Here is an 18,672-nt window from a genome sequence, read left to right on the forward strand (position 1 = left end):
ACTTCACTTAACAGGAGCTATAACTCAGTTATCTTTGATCCAAAGGCTGCAAGCTTTTTTGGTTAACCTTGATGGGCAAAACAATATAAGACTTTTGTTTGTTTGTTTGTTTGTTTGTTTTTCGAGACAGGGTTTCTCTGTGTAGCCTTGACTGCCCTGGACTCACTTTGTAGTCCAGGCTGGCCTCGAACTCACAGCGAATTGCCTGCCTCTGCCTCCCAAGTGCTGGGATTAAAGGTGTGCGCCACCACGCCCGGCTATAAGACTATTTTTAAGACAGCAAAATGGCTACAAAGTCTGCTCTCTTCTATGCTATGTGCTAAGCAACAGACCTCAGAACACAGAATCCAAAAAGTCTTCTCTAAGTCCTGTATTCAAATGTCTCCTGAGGTTACAGCTAGGCCAGATTACTGCCACACTGTCTAGGCAGCTCATTTAACACTCAATGGGAGATCATAGAGATTAAAGTGACAACTGTCGAGGGTGACTCACTCTAAGATGCACTTAGAGGCCTGGTGGCCCACACTTTTAATTCCAGAACCCAGGAGGGAGTGGCAGGTGGATTTTAAGACTTAAGGTCGGTCTGATCTAGACAGGGAGTTCCAGATCAGTCAGAGCTTCAAAGTAACAACTTGTCTAAAAACAAACAAACACATAAGTTTAAATTCTACCCCACCCCAAAGAAGTACAAAGCAGGGACTCTTAGAAGTTTCTGAGTTACTCTGAAAAAGAGAGAAAGGGCAGGAGAGAGAGCATCACAAAGACCCAAGTAAAACTTCCCATCACTATTCCTCATTCAACGTCAATGCCTTATGCATTATTAAGGAGCAACGGATAAGACTGCAGGCCTGGCTGCCACGCGTCCCACTGTTAAACTGTATTGCTGTGCTCCTCAGTTAGTGTATATATTAAAATCATAAGATGTTGGCTTATGTTTTTCAAGATCACCCAACTATTATGACAGACTCTGACACCCGTGGGGGATCTAAGTGACAGTCACGGTGGAGCTCCTGCCCGTCTGAAAGAAGTGTAATTCAGACCTCTGACATCTGCCTAGATTCGTACACACAGCAAGCAGCAGAAGTGACCTGCCAAGAAAGCCACAGCAGATGGGAGCTGCAATATGCTGCCATCGCTCAGGTGAACAGCAGCAAGTAGGAAGCCATACCACAGCCAAGCACTGCACAAGAGAAACCCTAACAAGAGGCGGTTACGTGGAACCTTTCCCTCCCTAGCTGGGCATTTCTCCCTTGCTTTCCCATCAGCCGCATTGTCCCCTCTGCTCCTGTGACTGCATCCATTTCTTCAGCCTCAGATTATGCACTGGCTATTTGAGGCACTCTGAGAGTAACAGGAAACATGAGGTGATGCGGGAAGAATCCAGAGTGCCCCATTTGATTACGATTACATTATACTGTTTACTGAATGGACGCTAATATGTACACAAATCAATACAATATCATGAGATTCCTTTCTGTCCCTATTCAAAACAATGACCCTAGTTATGTTTTTAAATGCACTTACAAAACTGAGAAAGAAAGTAAAAATGCTACGATGCACATTCTGCCTTCTGAGATCTCAGAGTGAGCAGCTGACTCTCAGTGTTCTCAGTGTGGTGTGGCAAGTCCTCTAACAGTGTTCCAGAATCCAGCATTTGCCTGGCAGAGAAAGGGACCTCGGACTCGGCACTGCCACACAATCTTTCTCACCAGGACTCAAAGAAGGCCAGTTTCCCAGCAAAAAGAAAATAAAATAGGAGCAGACACTCATTTAGTAACATGGTATAAGCAGCAAGCACTTATCCCCCACACTCTTCCAGTGCCAGAGGGCTGCACAGGAGAACAGCTGCCTCTGCATTATGTGGGAAGTACTGCCCATGATTTCCTCTCCGACCAAACACAGATGCAGTGGTTAAAATAAGGTGCTTTTCTTCAGTAGAGTAACAGGGCCAGGAGGACAAAAGGGGCTACGAACTGCAACATGTCAACACCAAATCGGTGACAGGAAACATGAAGTCCCTTGGGCACACCATACCTAGAAAGTGAATGTTTACGCAAATAAATGGCAGTATTTATTTATACACACATAATCAGTATATAGTTGCTACAAAAAGGGAGACTGCTTAATATTATGGACATTTAAATTTTTAGATTACTATCCTGCAAAGTGTTTTCAGAAAAAAATAGACTATAGCCAAGGATTTCCTGTAGCTCAGGCAACTTCTAGTTCATCCCACCAGTGTGAGGCCTGAGTGCCAGTGTGAAGCCCTGAGTGCCAGTGTGTGGCCCTGAGTGTTAGTGTGTAGCCCTGAGTGTCAATGTGTGGCCCTGAGTGCCAGTGTGTGCCCTGAATGTTAGTGTGTGGCCCTGAGTGTCAATGTGTGGCCCTGAGTGTCAATGTGTGGCCCTGAGTGTCAGTGTGTGGCCCTGAGTGCCAGTGTGCAGCCCTGAGTGCCAGTGTGCAGCCCTGAGTGTCAGTGTGTGGCCCTGAGTGCCAGTGTGTGGCCCTGAGTGCCAGTGTGCAGCCCTGAGTATCAGTGTGCGGCCCTGAGCACCCATGTGTGGCCCTGAGCATGAGTGTGTGGCCCTCAGCGCTAGTGTGTGACCCTGGGCACCACTGTGTGGGCCTGAGTCTCAGTGTATGGCCCTGGTGCCAGTGTGTAGCCTGAATGTCAGTGTGTGGCCAGTGTGTGTCCCTGAGCACCAGGGTGCAGACCTGTGCGCCAGTGTGTGGCTTTGAGTATCAGTGTGCTGCCTCAGTGCCAGTGTTCAAGCATTGCCCAGGGCCTACACACTGCCAAAAGGCAGCAGTCCTGGCTCACAGAAGTTGCTGTCTAAGTAGGAAGAGTCAGTGCACAGGTGCAGTTGAGAGTGAGAGGGGGTTATGAAGTAAATAAAACAGGATGACATGCTTAGCAGTTCTGAGGGAGAATGGAGCAGCAGCAGGAGAGCATTAAGAAAGAGGGAGAGGCAGGCAGGCCAGGCCAGAGGCCTAAATACAGAGCCGTGTTGAATGTTTGGGAACAGAATACCTAGTGTATTCACTCTCCAGCCCCACCTCGCTTGTTTTTCAAGACAAGCTTCTCTGTGTAACAAAAAGCTCTGGCTGTCCTGGACTCACTTTGTAGACCACACCGGCCTTGAACTTAAGAGATCTACCTGTCTCCACCTCTAGGTGCCACCATCCCACGCCTGGTGTATTCAGTCTCCTACCCTGGCAGGAGAGGGTACACAATGGGGGTGAGACAGCTGGGTGAGAGTAGATAACCTAGGCTGTAAACTGGGGCTGACTTTCATTCTCAATACGCTGCACAGAGCTGAGGACTGCTATGGTCTCACCCATCCTCTAGAAAGCTTGTCCCTTTCAATAGCACTGTGCAGGGCAAGACAAGAAACAGGCAGAGCAGCCAGAGGGCGAGATGGCATGCCAAGGGAGAGAAGGGCACTGCTAGGTAGCAGCAGCGGCAAACAGAGTCCAGGTGATAGAGGTGGCAGCTGTAATATCACGTCAAAGTTAGACACATGGATAAGGAAACGAGGTGTGAGGTCAGGGCAAGGCCCGAGCATTAAGAAGTGTCGCTTCGAGCCACACTGGCAGCCAGGTGAGAAGCAGGGGGCCCTGAGGTGCAGGAGCAAAGAGAAGCCACAGCTCAGGCGGCATCTCACCCTTGGGCTCTTCTCGGGAGCTGGGCACGGCTGGGCAGCATGTGGTCTGGGCCCTAGCACTCCCCCAAAAGTGGACAGGGAGAAGAAAGAAGGGAGGGGTCTCCTCTAATTCTTTCTGTTACCGCAGCAGACCATTTCTCCATCTGCGCATACAACTCCATTTGAAATTTACTAAACTTAGGCGGATCAGACTGATCCATCCAGATATCTGTGTTTAAAGATTACATTACTAAGGAAAACAATGAAATTATAAAATGCTGCTGAAATCAAACCATCGGAATAAGCATCACTTTTCTTATTAGCAATCAACATACCAACTTTATTAGTAGCAGCAATAAATGGGAGAACCTTGGCATCCACTTTAACTAAGCTCAGACGGTCCCTCTTGACCACCTTCTCCAGTCACAGTGCCAAGAACAGTTGTGGAGTCTGTGGGACAACCTGGATACTTCCTAAAGATGAGATGACACAGGCTCTCTAGCTTTCTACAGAGCAACTAGCAGCACCAAAATCTCAGCAAAGGAACTCTCAGAAAAGGAGAGAGACCTTTCTACAACTCAAAAAACAGTTCAAAGCAGAATAAAAGTGGATCAATGGGTGACCTCACCAACTAGCCACATGACATCCACTTAAAACCAGAACTGATGGTAATGATGTCATAGTCGAAGACAGACGAAGACGACGTTAGCTGGAATTTTAAAAACACAATGTCTGAAAACACCTGAAGCAAATGATCACCTACACCTTTGTGAGCATGTGAGTGTGGGCATGAGTATGTGCATGTGTTCCTGAGTGTGTCATATGTGTACATGTGTGTGGCATATGTGCATACAGGTCCATATGGAGGCCAGAATTTGACATTGGTGTCTTCTTCAACTGCTCACTCCTCACTTTTTTGACATGGTCTCTCGCTGACTGGCCAGTGAGCTTCACGGGCTCAGCTGTCTCCACACTCTACGTACTGGGGTTGCACACACAGTACTCTACCTGGTTATTCCATGGGTATATCCAACGCGCTCTGGGGCCTGAACTCAGGTCTTCATGCTTCCGAGCAGACATTCTACCAACTGGGCCATGTCCTGATTCCCACAGGACTCTCTAATGTAAAACTGAGGCTTTGGTGACTGCTTAAGTGAAGTAACATGTAGCTGGAGGAAAACTATTAGCACAGGAAGATGCAGGTAGCGAGGTAAGCCTCAACCACACACCACACCTTGTGTGAGACCACAACTCCCATAAAGGACACCCAGGGGACCATGACAGCTGGAGAGGTGCTCTTGGGGGCCTTAGCCCCCAACAGTATATAGAGTTACTGAAGCACATATGTCCCATATATCAGACAGGCTGGGCAGAAAGGATTAGAGCCCTCCATTAGGCAGTCTGTCTGCTCCACCTCTACCTTGGAATGTGCAGTTTGGTTCTACATGCCACTGTCAGAGGCATATGGAGTAATCTGGAAGATGACTTTTAAAAAACTGACCAAAAGAACTTAAAATCAACCAATGTGACAACTGAAAGAAGTATATGTATTTAACCAAGAGATGAGACATCTAAGGAAAATGATTTTTTAAAATACCACTCACTATGTGACCCACACTCGTGTACAACATGCTGTGAACCTAACAGTACAGCTATTGTCATTGGAATATGATCCATGCTGCCCATGATTTTACATACTCCATGGCGCTACTGCTCAATACCTCAGGGGACACCTCAGGTACACCAGCTGAGTACTGAGGGTACAGACACTACAGAAACCACACGGCCAAGACTAGCTTACCACCTGTGAAGGCACGCTGCGAAGGGAGAGGACCCCTTTAATCCAGCTCTCTCTCCCCTGGGATACTCACATATGCTGAGCTAGATTTAACACACAGCCCTTAAAGACTAATGGTAGAGAAACGAGCATGCTGACAGCTCAAGCCTAGCATATGATAAGGGGACAATGTGGAGAGGCAGGGCAAATGGTGTCTTAAGACTCCATTGCAAAACTTGGGAGAGACCTTATTGTTAAACACACACAAGACATGGGTCACAAACACCCCAGAACCAACCACTTGTTGTCACCCAGCTGACCATGTAACAGCAGGACATACAGGAATCCTCAACATAAACAAGCCAGTGGGCATGCTTCCTCTCCCTACAAAGGAGGAATGAGCACAATGCCTCAGAAAGCAGCATGTGCCTGCCTCAGGTGTCCAGCTGTGAACAACAATCAGAAACAGCAACACTGTTTGCTTAGAAATAATGGAAAACAATTTCTTCTCTGGCTATGGTGTCCTTAGCCATTTATCCTCAGGAGCTGAGCCTTCAGTGTAGTTAAGGACAGGACAAAGGGCTGCATTTGCTCGCTGTTCCTCCTTAACAATGTCCCACAGATTGAGAACTTCAGATGCCTACTCAGTAACAATCGACTTCTATGCTAAATCAGAGCAGCTGAGAGTTCCTAGAAACCCCAGTCTGTGGGTTCTTCCAGCTCCTTGGACTCAGGGGTGCCCTGCCCCACAACTGTTCCATCAGTACCCACACCAAGTCCCCACTGCACCAGACAAGCATGCAATGGAGTGTGGTACCTAAAGCCACAAAAAGCAACACAGAAGGAAAGGGTTAAGGCCATGAAAATATATTAATTTATTCTATGCGGTGCATTTGTAATTCTTCCACTTTCAGTCAAGATCACAGTACAGTTTAATAGTCTGGTTCAGGGACCAATTAATCCTTTTATGTTGAAATCAATCACTGATCCTCTCCGAATAATTTAGCTTCTACAAGCTGCCTCTCATTTGATGTCTTTGGAAAGAGAGCAAAGTTAACGCTATGTGGCACATTAATCACATTTGGTAATAGAAAAAGATGCATTATCAGAAGTCTCACAAAAACTAGAGTATGCACTAAGCCATGTTAGCATACAGTGTCTGTGTCATCGTTGCCTTAATTACACCATGCCAACTCAACATGGGGCCAAGAGCACATCCTTCAACTGCCTTCTCAAGGAGTATGTTTTGTGTAAAATATATAGCCAGGAAAAAAAAAAACTACTGCCCTCACTTGATTCTCTACTTGCAGACTTGTCCCTCCCATTCTAACCTACAGCAGAATGACTTGACGCACACAGTGGGAGAGAAGGAACAGCAGAAAGGCGTACATTTTATTCAAAGTGGCATGTGTCTGGCTCCCTGCCATAAGCCTGTGCCCTTTTACTTGCACAGCTCCAAGGTCTAATTACTAGGGTTAATTCCACATGATATTCATGGGTAGTCTGAGGAGCCTTACTACTGCGTGCAGAACAGATGCAACAGTTAAGACTACTTTGCCTGATGAACTTAGCAACGATTGCACTGAGTTCATAACGACAATGCTCTCATACACGCCATATCGGCCATGTGACCAGCTACAAAAGGAGACGGCTTTCTATTTCATGCCCGACCTTCACCAGCACAAGGGCAGATGACTTTGTGTCCCATTGGGTCTATCTTGGGTTACCAGAGCCTAATTTAGGGTCAGAATTTTCAAAACTAACCTAAGTATTGTTTAATGGTCCATGAGTGCTGCTCTTTTGCTCTTTAGCTTAAGTAAGTAACCTTTGATGTAGCCTGTATGTGAGGACACTACTGCACGGGGAAGAGGAACCCCAGTGCCAACAGCTCTGGGCAGCAGGAAGAGGGAGCGCAGGGCAGAGGAGCTGTGAAGGCTCAGTGCATCCACAGACTGACAGCATGAGCGAGCTGTCACTGGAAGTCTGCCCCTCTGGTGTGTGAACTATGATGATGTGAGGGCTGCTCAGCAACCAGAGCTAGAAACGCCTGAGTTACTCTTCACAATCGCATCAAAGAAATAAATGTCTGCTTCTAATCTCAATAAAACCAACCCTACAAACAAAGATGAAACAAGTGAAGCAAATACCATGATGGGAATCATGACCTCACCCTAGATATGAAGTCATCACAGCAAACGCGCTACCAGCTGCAAAATGGGTTGTGTGGTTTCCTGGTGACTGGGCTAAGTACGTGGCTAACAGGGTTTACTCTCCCCGGTCTGGTTTTCCTGTTAGAAGAATCTGTCAAATGTTATGCAAGATTTAGAGGGACCAAGCATGGAAGAGTCCCTACAAATCACTATATAACGTATGTGTAAATCTATAAGGAGTGAAATACAAAGCAGTTGATAAGTCAACAAAAGTCTGTATGGGTTCCTTTACACATAAGGAGCGGATACACTGGGGCTCTCTCAGACAGGAATCCCAAGAGGGAGAGGCTACTGCTCTGAGTTCAGTGAGTGTGAGGTACACTCAGAGACCAGAGGCCAACACTGCCATGGCAGGCCATGCAGTTCAGCAGAAGGACACACTTAGTGTATGTGTCCCTGACACAACACACCCAAGGTGGGTCAGTCAGATAGCTCAGGGGTAAAGGCCCTTGCTGCCAACCTACCTACCCTGGCACCCATGTGGTGGGAGAAGAGAAGAAAATCTCGCAAACTGTCCTCTGACCTCCACATATAAGCTGCGGCATGTGAGCAGGTGTACACACTAAAACACAACGAATGAGCGAATAAATGAATGAATGAATGAGTGAATGAATGAGCGATGTTTTTAACTGTCCAGGGGACCTTTTGTATGCCATTACTTGTGAGAGGAAATACTATTAATATAGCTTGATAACTATCAAGGTACCGAATTTACAAATAAAAACAAAAATGAAACAGAACGAGAGTGTAAGCCTTCACAAAACAGAATCCTACCCCAGCGGCTGTTGTACCAGAAGAGGCAAGTAAAACTGGTACACTGCTGTATCTTTACTCAGAGAAAGAAAGTGACAATTATTGCTTTTTTAAAAATTAAGTATGAAAAGATAGTGTGGGGAAAGCTGGCTCAGAGGTTTGATTCCCAGCACCCACATGGTGGCTCACAGTTGTCTGTAACACCATCCCTGGGTGATATGATGCCCACTTCTGGCCTCTGAGGGTTATGCATACAGGTACTGCAAGGCATAGATGCAGGCAAACACCGACAAACATACAATAATAAAAATAAAAATATATGAAAAAGTAAAGCAAGCACAAAGGCTTTGGGGTGTATGTCATCACAAAAGCTAGTGGGATCCAGTCCATCCAGTCATGGTACAAAACTTAAGTAAGACAAGGTCATTGCTGGGAACCAACGCCAAGTGGGTTGTTAACCGCACAAACTGACACTTAGGAGGAGTGGCCACTCCAACATGCTCTGGGTGGGTATTTACCACCTTTATCTTTCTTTCAATTACTGTCTCTGGTGATGGGACTACTTTCACACTCCCCAAACACCCTCCATGAGCCTTGCATGTGGAACCCTGTAGCAGTTTGTTCTGATTTAGAAGGGGTGTATCCTACTGCTGAGGTCCAATCCCAGTAGTGTTTCTCTTTTGCTTCCACACACGCTTTAGTCATCTGGAAGTTTGTAAATGAGAGGCGGGAAATGCCTCCTTTTATCCAGTACCCACATAGGCCACCCACAGAAGGGAACTATTTAAGGGGACATAAATTTAAAATCATAAATGTCAAGGCAGCTGTTTTGCAGACTATATGACAACGTTGTGAGAGGAGGTGACTGCAATGTGGGTTTACGCCTGGGTTCTCCTTACCCAACGTGCCTGCTGTTGAAACAGTACTAGCAACTTAAAATTCTTCAGATTCAACAAAATTATGTCACAGTGACTAAAACCCCCAAGTTAAAGAAAATAGATCAGGATGAGGAAATAAAAATACATGCTGATAATCCTGACCCACCACCCCCAACTCTGCAGGGTCTTCAAACAGGCCTAGGGCATCTCAGGAACAGTTCCTTCCACCCCTGCCCTCCCTCGATCCCCCCTCTACTAGGTTACTGTGGCAACTCTTCCAGCTGACCCTGGAATTCCTGCCTTTACTCTACCACCATCCAACCTCAGCCCCGCACCTGAGGCACAGGGGCAGCGGAAAGTCCCAGGCTTCAAGGGTGGCTGGAACACCAGGAAGGGAGCAGGAAGCCGGAACAGGAGGGAGCCTGACTGGAGCATAACAAGCACGCTTTTATCTGGCCTTGTGAAAAGCCTCAAGTAAGAGCTGTACCTGTAAGGATACAGGCTTCTTCTCTAAAACGTGTGGAACTAAAATCTGGACAAAAATAGAGAAATGCAAAACCATTACTAGACACAAAATGGTCTACATGGTGGCTCTGTTTGAAGTTACTCCAGGTGGGGAGGAGACATGGCCCAGGCTGCACCCAACTGGATACCTTATCTGCAGATGCTCAGTGGGACTGAGGCTGTGGGAAGGAGAGCCTGTAGCCCTGAGTGCTGCTGATGATAACCTAGCGGAAGGACAACACACAGGGCGGACAGCAGGGAGGCTAAGCACTGGGGCCACCCCAGAAGCTCAGAGGGAAGTGGCAGAACCCTTCCACAGAACACTACTACAGCTGGAGAGGTGGCCTGGAGCTAAGAGTTGGTGCAGGAACAGAACTCGGGTCCTGGCAGTACCTACATGGCTGCTTACAACTGTCTAAAGCTCCAGTGCTAGGGGATCTCTTAACACCTCCGCAGCCCCTGAACACTAGTGGCACACATACATATATTCAGGCGAAACACACATACACATAAAGTAAAGCTTTGCAAAAAAAATTAAAACCACATAATTGTGAAAGTGAGGGAAAACCCTGCGTTTTACAAATGCCTGACCCAGGAAGTACAGCCCATGACAGCATATGCAGGTGTGCTCCTCAGGAGGCAGATATTAATGTCTGCACCAGAAAGCAGCTTTTTGAATATCCATAAAGTCTTTTCTTTAAAGAAAGGCAAAAATGGGGCAAAATTTCCACATTTTGGAATCCTTTCTCACACCAACTGGCTGCAAGGTGAGGAAGTGCCCAAGTCACAAATAGCTGTTGCCATTATGATTCTTGTTTTTTAAATCTGTGTTTTTATGCTATTTTAAAATTAAGAAGAACTGATAGGTATTTTAGCGTTCCTGTGTTGTTCCCAAGGCAAAAGTCCTAGTGTCAAGCCCTGCCTGATTACTGACCACAAAGTAAGCATGCCCCAGTGACAGCTGCGCTTCAGCAGGGTGGAAATGACCAGTGTGTCCTTCACTGTGACACCAAGAACAAGCCTCAGGGTTTCACCCAGGGTCAGCACTTAGGAGCAGCACAGGTGACTGGAAGGTGCTGTTATCAATATGCTTCCAGCACAAAAGTGGCCACTCAAAGGAGGGCAGGACTGAAAGCACTTCTTCACTCTGTACAGTGGCAACAGATTTCCCATGGCCAAATGGCTTGAATTTTAGATGACTACAAATTTTTAAAATTTTTTCTAATTTTTTTCTTAACAACAACAACAGAATTAATCTTGAATATACCACATAATGTCCATACAAATCAGCTCAATCCTCTGGCCAGCTTTTTGAAGAGAGAGTATTTAAAATTTTGGCATAAGATAGAAATAGTACTAATATGAATCCATTAGAAGACTAGGGGAAAATTACATGAGGTGTGAGGGTGCTTCCCCCATCACTGGCCAAACCTCTAGCTCACACTTCCTAAGAAATGCTTCTTGCCAGATGGTGAGGTGTCCCCCCACACCTTTAATCACAGCACTCTAGAGGCAGAGACAGGTGGATCTCTGTTAGTTCAAGGCCAGCCTGGTCTAAGAAGGGAGATCAAGGACAGCCAAATCTACACAGTGAAACCCTGTCTCAAAAAGGAAAGAATGAATGGAAGAAAAGAAAGAACAGTGTCTTGTCAAATATTTATACCCATTCAGGCCATGCTGTCTCGTCAGTTGAGAAGAAGACAGGCCTAAAAAGCACAGCATGCGTGCACATATCATTTCCCCAAGATTCTAAAAACAATTAGAAAGGTTGATCAGCTGACTTGAGTGAGTCTCACACAGTAAAGAACACCGAATTTAGACCATGAAAAGACAGAGCTAAGCCAAGAAGGGTCTTTTGAATGTCAAGAATGAAATACACACACACACACACACACACACACACACACACACACACACACAAAATCAGATTTATTTTAACAGAGAAATATACAAAATAGATACATGGGTATAAGATCCATTCTTTTGAAAATTAAGTGTAGTTAGAAAATTACTTAAGTTCTTTGACAGATAAATATTGTGGTAAGCCTCAATGTAAAGAACTGAGAATTTTTATTACACTGGCCTTTTCAAATGATTGGTTAAAGCCCAGACCGCAATTCATAACTAGATTCTCCAGGGTACAGTCCATGGATGCTGAAACTGGGGCGCTGAGAGAAAAATGAGGTCCTTCATGTCCAAAGTAGAGCACAGCTTGGCAGTGGCGAACTGCAGCAAGCGCAGAGTATACACAGCTTAGTTCACTGAACTAGAATTAGGCATGTCTAGGCACAATACTCTTTCTCCATGTAGACACGTGAACTCTAAGTGTCTACTACACATGAAATAAGATGCACACAGGAGACACTCTAATAAGCAGGGGCAGCAAGCCAAGCTCAGGTGCCACAAAAGCAGTGGGGACATCTTGGGGAGGCCCTTGAGAGGGGGCAGTGATTTGTGTTAAGTTGACAGCATACAGGCTCCATCTTTAAATACCAAGAGTCTCTTAGACCCACTTAACAGTTCTTGACCCTTCAAAAGACAGAGGAGTGCTTCCTTCTCAGACCTTCACTAGTGTACTTTAAAAAGCTACATTGCAGGGGCTGGAGAGATGGCTCAGAGATTAAGAGCATTGACTGCTCTTCCAGAGGTCCTGAGTTCAATTCCCAGCAACCACATGGTGACTCATAACCATCTATAACGTGATCTGATGCCCTCTTCTGGCCTACAGGTGTACACACAGGCACAACACTTCAGTTAATTAGCATTTCAACCTTTCTAAGACTGGAGTGTGGCCTCAGTATTTTTGTACTGGGGAGGAAGTGGATGGGCACTCAAGCTGGAAACTTGTTTCTAATCAACATGGTGCCAATTCTGAGGAGGAAAAGTCAGCTACAGAAGCCTGCAAAGACAGTGACATATGGAGCCAAGTACATGAACAGAGCCACCTGGAGAATGCCAAGTGCAGGCAAGGGATAGGCTGCAACCCAAGCCCCCAGTGAGTGCAGGGAAGCCCACAGTGCCAGTCCACCTCTTTCTCAACCCCAGCGGCGGTCCCCCGGCCATTTCTGTTTATTGTGTGCTTAGCTGTCGCAAGCAGACACTGGGACCGTTTCATAGGGTTGAAGCGTTTGTATGATGTGGAGAAAGTATTACAGATGAAGGCATTCAAAACCAAGAGCACCCCACATTTGTTAGCACAGAAATGACGGGTTATGGGACACACAATAAACAAAGTCAGAATCTAACTGTGATGGTGCTGTGCGGCCAAGTTCTGATAGAGCAGTGGTTCTCAGCCTTCCTAGTGCTGAGACCCTTTAGTACAGCTCCTCATACTGTGGTGACCACAACCATAATGTTATTTTCATTGCTACTTCATAAGTAATTCTGCTACTGTTGTTATGTAAATATCTGTCATAATATAAATAATCTGTGTTTTCCAATGGTAATGGGCCATCCCTGTCAAAGGGCTGTGACCCATAGCTTGAGAACCACTGCTCTAGGCCAAAAGTTCAAGCCTGCCTTTAGAGATCTGGTCCTGTGAACTCTAGGCCTGAAAGCCTTATCTTTCAAATCCAGAAAGAAACATGTGGTTGTCATTTTACATGGATTTTAATCCACTGTGATCTTTGAGGAAAAAGGCTGGGAATAATCACTAGCCACCCAGGTCAGCTGGTGAAGAACAAGATCTTTAAGGTACCTGCTGGGTTTTGCATCACCATCCCAGCCCGCTGTGCTCAGTCTCTGAAATGCACCAAGAGGCGCTGGGATAAGCTAACCACATATGGAAAAACGAAGTGGGAAGAGTGCTCAAGAATAATCCAGACACAGAGAATTCAACATTTAATGTGTTCTTCTGGGGGAACAAGATGAACTGTGCTTCAACAGCAAGGGGCAGTATAGAATGCAGTTCAGGGCAAACCCTGAAGCTGAACAGCCTCTAGGAATATGATATATCCATTATCCGCTTATTATGTGACCAGCTCCCTGAAGAGTCACAAAACTGGTTTTTTTCTGTGTGGCTGTGTACTCTGTGTGAGGATAGGCCATGCGCAGTGTGAACACCAGGGCAGCTGTGTGTGGAGACACTGTGTGAGGACAGGCCTGTGCCATGCGCAGTGTGAACACCAGGGCAGCTGTGTGTGGCCACACTGTGTGAGGACAGCCGTGTGCCATGCGCAGTGTGAACACCAGGGCAGCTGTGCGTGGCGACACTGTGTGAGGACAGCCGTGTGCCATGCGCAGTGTGAACACCAGGACAGCTGTGCGTGGCGACACTGTGTGAGGACAGGCGTGTGCCGTGCACAGTGTGAACACCAGGGCAGCTGTGTGTGGCGACACTGTGTGAGGACAGCCGTGTGCCGTGCGCAGTGTGAACACCAGGGCAGCTGTGTGTGGCGACACTGTGTGAGGACAGCCGTGTGCCGTGCACAGTGTGAACACCAGGGCAGCTGTGTGTGGCCACACTGTGTGAGGACAGCCGTGTGCCGTGCACAGTGTGAACACCAGGGCAGCTGTGTGTGGCGACACTGTGTGAGGACAGCCGTGTGCCGTGCACAGTGCGAACACCAGGGCAGCTGTGTGTCCTGCACTGCTTTGGCATCAAGGCAGCTGGATACAGATGACAGTTTGTAACCAAAAAGGAAATTTTCTGTTTTACTGGGTGACTTCTAAATTCTTAGAAACGTGAGTTAAACATAACCCTATCTTCAAGGACTTTATAGTCTAGGGAACATATAAAATATGGCTAGAGATAAGCACCTAAGATACAGATCACGGCAGAAGCAAGCAGAGATTTCTAGTGAGTGTGAGGATCTGACTTTCTGGAGGAGCTGGGAGCAAACTGGGCCTGGGAGATTTTTAGAAGTCCAACTATGAAGCAAAAAGTGGAGGCAGGGGCATGTGCCTAGGAGGCAGCAGCTGCCTAGCTGATGTTCACCTGGTGATCTCTCTGCCTGCCCTAGGTTGAATGCCTGAAATACGCTGTGCTCACATGTTCATTGTACCATAAGGGGGTGTTTTACTACTGTGTATAATAAAGCAAGGGGAGATACAGGGACAGAAATGGGGTGAGGGTCAGGATAGAGAGAGAAAACAAGAAGCTTGCTTACTCTCACACAGCCTGTGAGGAGCCAAACCCAGATCTGTCCCAGACCTCGCTGTCCCAGAGCACTGAGCTGCACAGCCCGCCTCAGTGCCCTAGTAAAATCTCACTCCACAGGCTAGAGGTTCTCGCTTTATAACTTACAGATGTGAGTATTTCCTCTCTACCAAGCTCAGTCAAGCTTTTTTCACCTGGCTATGGAAACTCAACTGCCCAGGTCACAGAGCAAGGTAAGAACAGGAATCCATCCCAGCTTCAGCAGCAAGGGGGAGGCACCACCTCACAGCCTGCTCTGTCTTCACATCAGAACAATGCTCGAATGTGTCGACAGCCCAGCCCACCACAGGAAGCTCCCATCCTCACCTGCCCATCCACATCATCCCAGAGCACGCTGACCACCACTGCACACTGCATTTGGGGACGCTAAAGCAAACAGCACAAGCTTTGCTGCTGAGACCCCCGAGCACATTGCCCACAGCCTCAGGAACAAACTCAGTCTGGTTGCCTATCTCTCTTCCCGTCATCTGCTACTGTGTGCCTGGAGTCCCACACGTCCCTTCCTTCACTATGTGCAAGAAAACAAGGCACATCCAAACAGAACGTGCCTGCAAGACAGCCATGGAAGTACCACACTATGACAGCTCCTCTCCCGCGACCACTCCATTTGCTTGCCCTGAGAGCCATCTCCCTGTCACTGTCTCACAAATCTGAAATCGCAGCCTAGGAGAAAGGGGCTGTGGGTTCCTGTGTTTCTGTGGCTCTAGGCAGTTGCGTGGCTACGGCGCTTTGGGGCCGTGGTGGTTGTACTGGACAGGGTTCTCTAAAAGGAACAGAACTGATAGAATAAAATATATACAGAGCAGATTTATCAGAGAGGCTTATAGGCTGTGTGGCCTAAGGCTGTCTCTCCCAACAGAACGTCAAGGATCCGGAAGTTGTTCAGTTCAGGAGACTGGATGTCTCCTCAGTCTGGATCTGGTGATGGAGTCCGGGAGGACTCACGGAGCTGCTGGTCCTCTGTCCCCAGTGGGAACCCTGAAGAGGCGGGCTCTAACACTATGAGGGAGTGCCTTAGCAGGAGGGATGAACTTCGCAGCAAGGGTGAGGGCAAGCAGAGAGCAAATGCCTCCTCCTTCCAAGTCCTTATATGTGGGCTGCCACCTGGAGGTGCCTTCCCACCTCCCATGATCCAATCAAGGAAGTCCCACACAGGCACGTCCAGCTGCTGGGCTTTCAACTGATTCCAGGTGCCGTCAAGCTGATTGTCAAGACTGGCCACCACAGTGATACCGTGGAAGGCAGAATGAATGCACGCATGGTGGTAGAGGTGCAGTCACATCATGGAAGGCAGAAAGGGAATGGTACAGGGTTCCAGCATCTTCTTAAAAAGAATGCCTCCCCCAGGGGTCCTGCTCAAACTATGGCACCAGCCAAGGACAATACATGCAGTAAACTTTGAACCCCTACCCAGATCTAGCCAATGGACAGGACATTCTTCACAGTTGAGTGGAGAGTGGGGTCTGACTTTCACATGAACTCTGGTGCCCCATATTTGACCACGTCTCCTGGATGGGGACGTCTGGCAGCACTCAGAGGAAGGATAGCAGGCTACCAAGAAGAGACCTGATACCCTATGAGCATATACAGGGGGAAGAGGTCACCCTCAGTCACAGTCATAAGGGAAGGGAGTAAGGGGAAAATGGGAGGAAGGGGAAAATAGGAGGAAGAAAGGAATGAGAGGATGCAAGGGATGGGATAACAATTGAGATGTAATATGAGTAAATTAATAAAACATATTTTAAAAAAAAGAATGCCTCCAACCAGCCTAGCTTCCTCCCATTCCACACCACCTCTCATGGGCTCCTCTCTGTGCAGTGGCAGCTCAGGCTGCTGACCAGCCTCTATCACTTTGGGGAGCACTCACAAAACCCTACCCCAGGATGCTGGGGACAATGTCAGTTAAGCGCTGTGCTTGTTTCCATGGCTCTCAATCTCTCAAATGTCACTCTCAAGCATCATCAGGGTCTTTTGAAGGTAAACATTAATAACTTAGATACTTTATACTGATTCAACAGTCACGCTGAAACCTTTTAAACTAAACCCGTGTCAGGAAAACACTGAGCACCAGAATGGCCAAGGCCAGTTATTACAAGAGCTGGCAAGGGTGAAGCACAAGAAAGCCATCACACACAGTGCTGCCACGAGTCCACAAGGGTGCACTGGTTTGCAAAGCTGCTCAATAGTGTCTACTACACGGCCACACGTATAATGCCTGCCAGTCTACTTCTGACCATAAGCCCCACCTACCATACACACAAGCAAGGGACAAACTGCACAGAGCATGGATGCAGTCTCATACACACGCTCACAGGCAAAGAGCAGACAGAGCGCTGGATGAGCTGTGTGATTCTGCCTCAGTAAAGCTCTCACCCTGCCTTGTCTACAGTGTTACCAGACAGCAGTGGCCAGGAGGAGGCACAAGGGAACATGAGGATGTGTTCCTGTTATAACACTTGAATAACAGGACTGAAAACTAATTCCAGTAAGTGATTTCAGAACACTCACTTCAAGCAGGCTGCTCTGGAAAGCAAGTGCACTAACATGTAGTCAGGGGTGGAGTCAGCCTCACAGAGGTAGGCTTGTCACACAAAAGCACTCCTTTTGGTCATACAGTCTGAATCCTGTTCCCAGATGGCCTTCCAGTCAGAACCATGAGCTAATGAACTTTATAGCTGGGGGGGGGGGGTTGGCGGGGAGGGGGTGTTGGAAACTGCCGGGGCCATTCTAGAATGAGGTAAGCCACCAACTGGTCAAGAAGTTCTGCAGGTCCCTGAGGCCAATCATGAGCTCTGTACAAGCAGCAGGCAGGCATGGGCGCTGTTGTGACCCATCACACCAGTGCGCTTCACTCAGGTCATCGGTCTTGGTGACAAGGACCTTTACCTTCGGAGCCAACTCACTACTGGCTCTAAACACCAAGATTCTATTGTAGTTTAGTGAGGTGCTGCCAGCAGCAAGTTTGTTAAGGCCAGACCCTGACCCCAGAGCCAACGTTTTGAAGGATGGGTGTTGGAATAATACCCAAACCTGAGGCCTGTGGACAACACTGTGTGAATGCATTCCCTTTTACAAATCTCCTGGCTAGTGTCTGCTGCTGCACTGTTTTTTGTTGGTTTGTTTGTTTGTTTTTGGTGCTGCACCCTTAACACAATAGAGTGGACCTGGGCTTCAAGTGAAAATGGCCGCTGTGTTTAAACCCATGCAGTACTTGGTGCCAAGCACAAGGGCCTGTGAAGATAACAGCTGCTGACAGAGCGGCTGTAACACGGGTCAGATTTACTCATGGCACCTGTCTTCACCTGCACCACTGCAGTGGTGAATCCAGTCTAGGTTCTGTTGAGTAGCAGTGAGATGGGACAAGGATCACCATCAGACAGGTGGGAGCTGCTAGTTCAAGTCCTTGCTTCTCCCGAGCTGAGCCCCACAGCCGGTGGGTGCCGGCTAAGAACCCTAGTGCTCAGCTTTAAACTCAGCAGGGAAGTGTTTTATCTTAACAGACTTTACATTTAGAAAACAAGTTACCATTCTGAGCACTATTCAAAAATTGTTCTAATGTCCCTACACTAATAAACTGCAAGAGAGAAAACGTAAATTTTTACTTTAGTTTGTGAACTTTAATTTCTTTCCTTAAAATTTAGCACACTTCTTTAATGTGTCTTTTTAAATATAGTTTATTAATTTATTCACATTACATCTCATCCCTTACATCCTCCCATTCCTCCCTCCTTCCCATTTTCCCCTTACT

General features: G+C 47.2%; 1 protein-coding gene and 1 long non-coding RNA gene across 6 annotated transcripts in view; both read right to left on the bottom strand.

Annotated features, from left to right (window-relative positions):
• Nucleotides 1-18,672, bottom strand: part of MED13L (mediator complex subunit 13L) — a 213,787-nt gene that overhangs the window by 52,888 nt on the left and 142,227 nt on the right. The window lies entirely within an intron of this gene.
• LOC311587710 lies at nucleotides 93-16,427 on the bottom strand. Its single transcript, XR_014775947.1, has 2 exons — nucleotides 3,291-16,427; nucleotides 93-184 (listed from the first exon to the last, which is right to left on the bottom strand). It is a non-coding gene; the product is annotated as an uncharacterized lncRNA (long non-coding RNA).

The sequence above is a fragment of the Acomys minous genome (genome assembly GCF_964271855.1).
Source record: "Acomys minous genome assembly, chromosome: 16".
NCBI classification, from domain to species: domain Eukaryota; kingdom Metazoa; phylum Chordata; class Mammalia; order Rodentia; family Muridae; genus Acomys; species Acomys minous.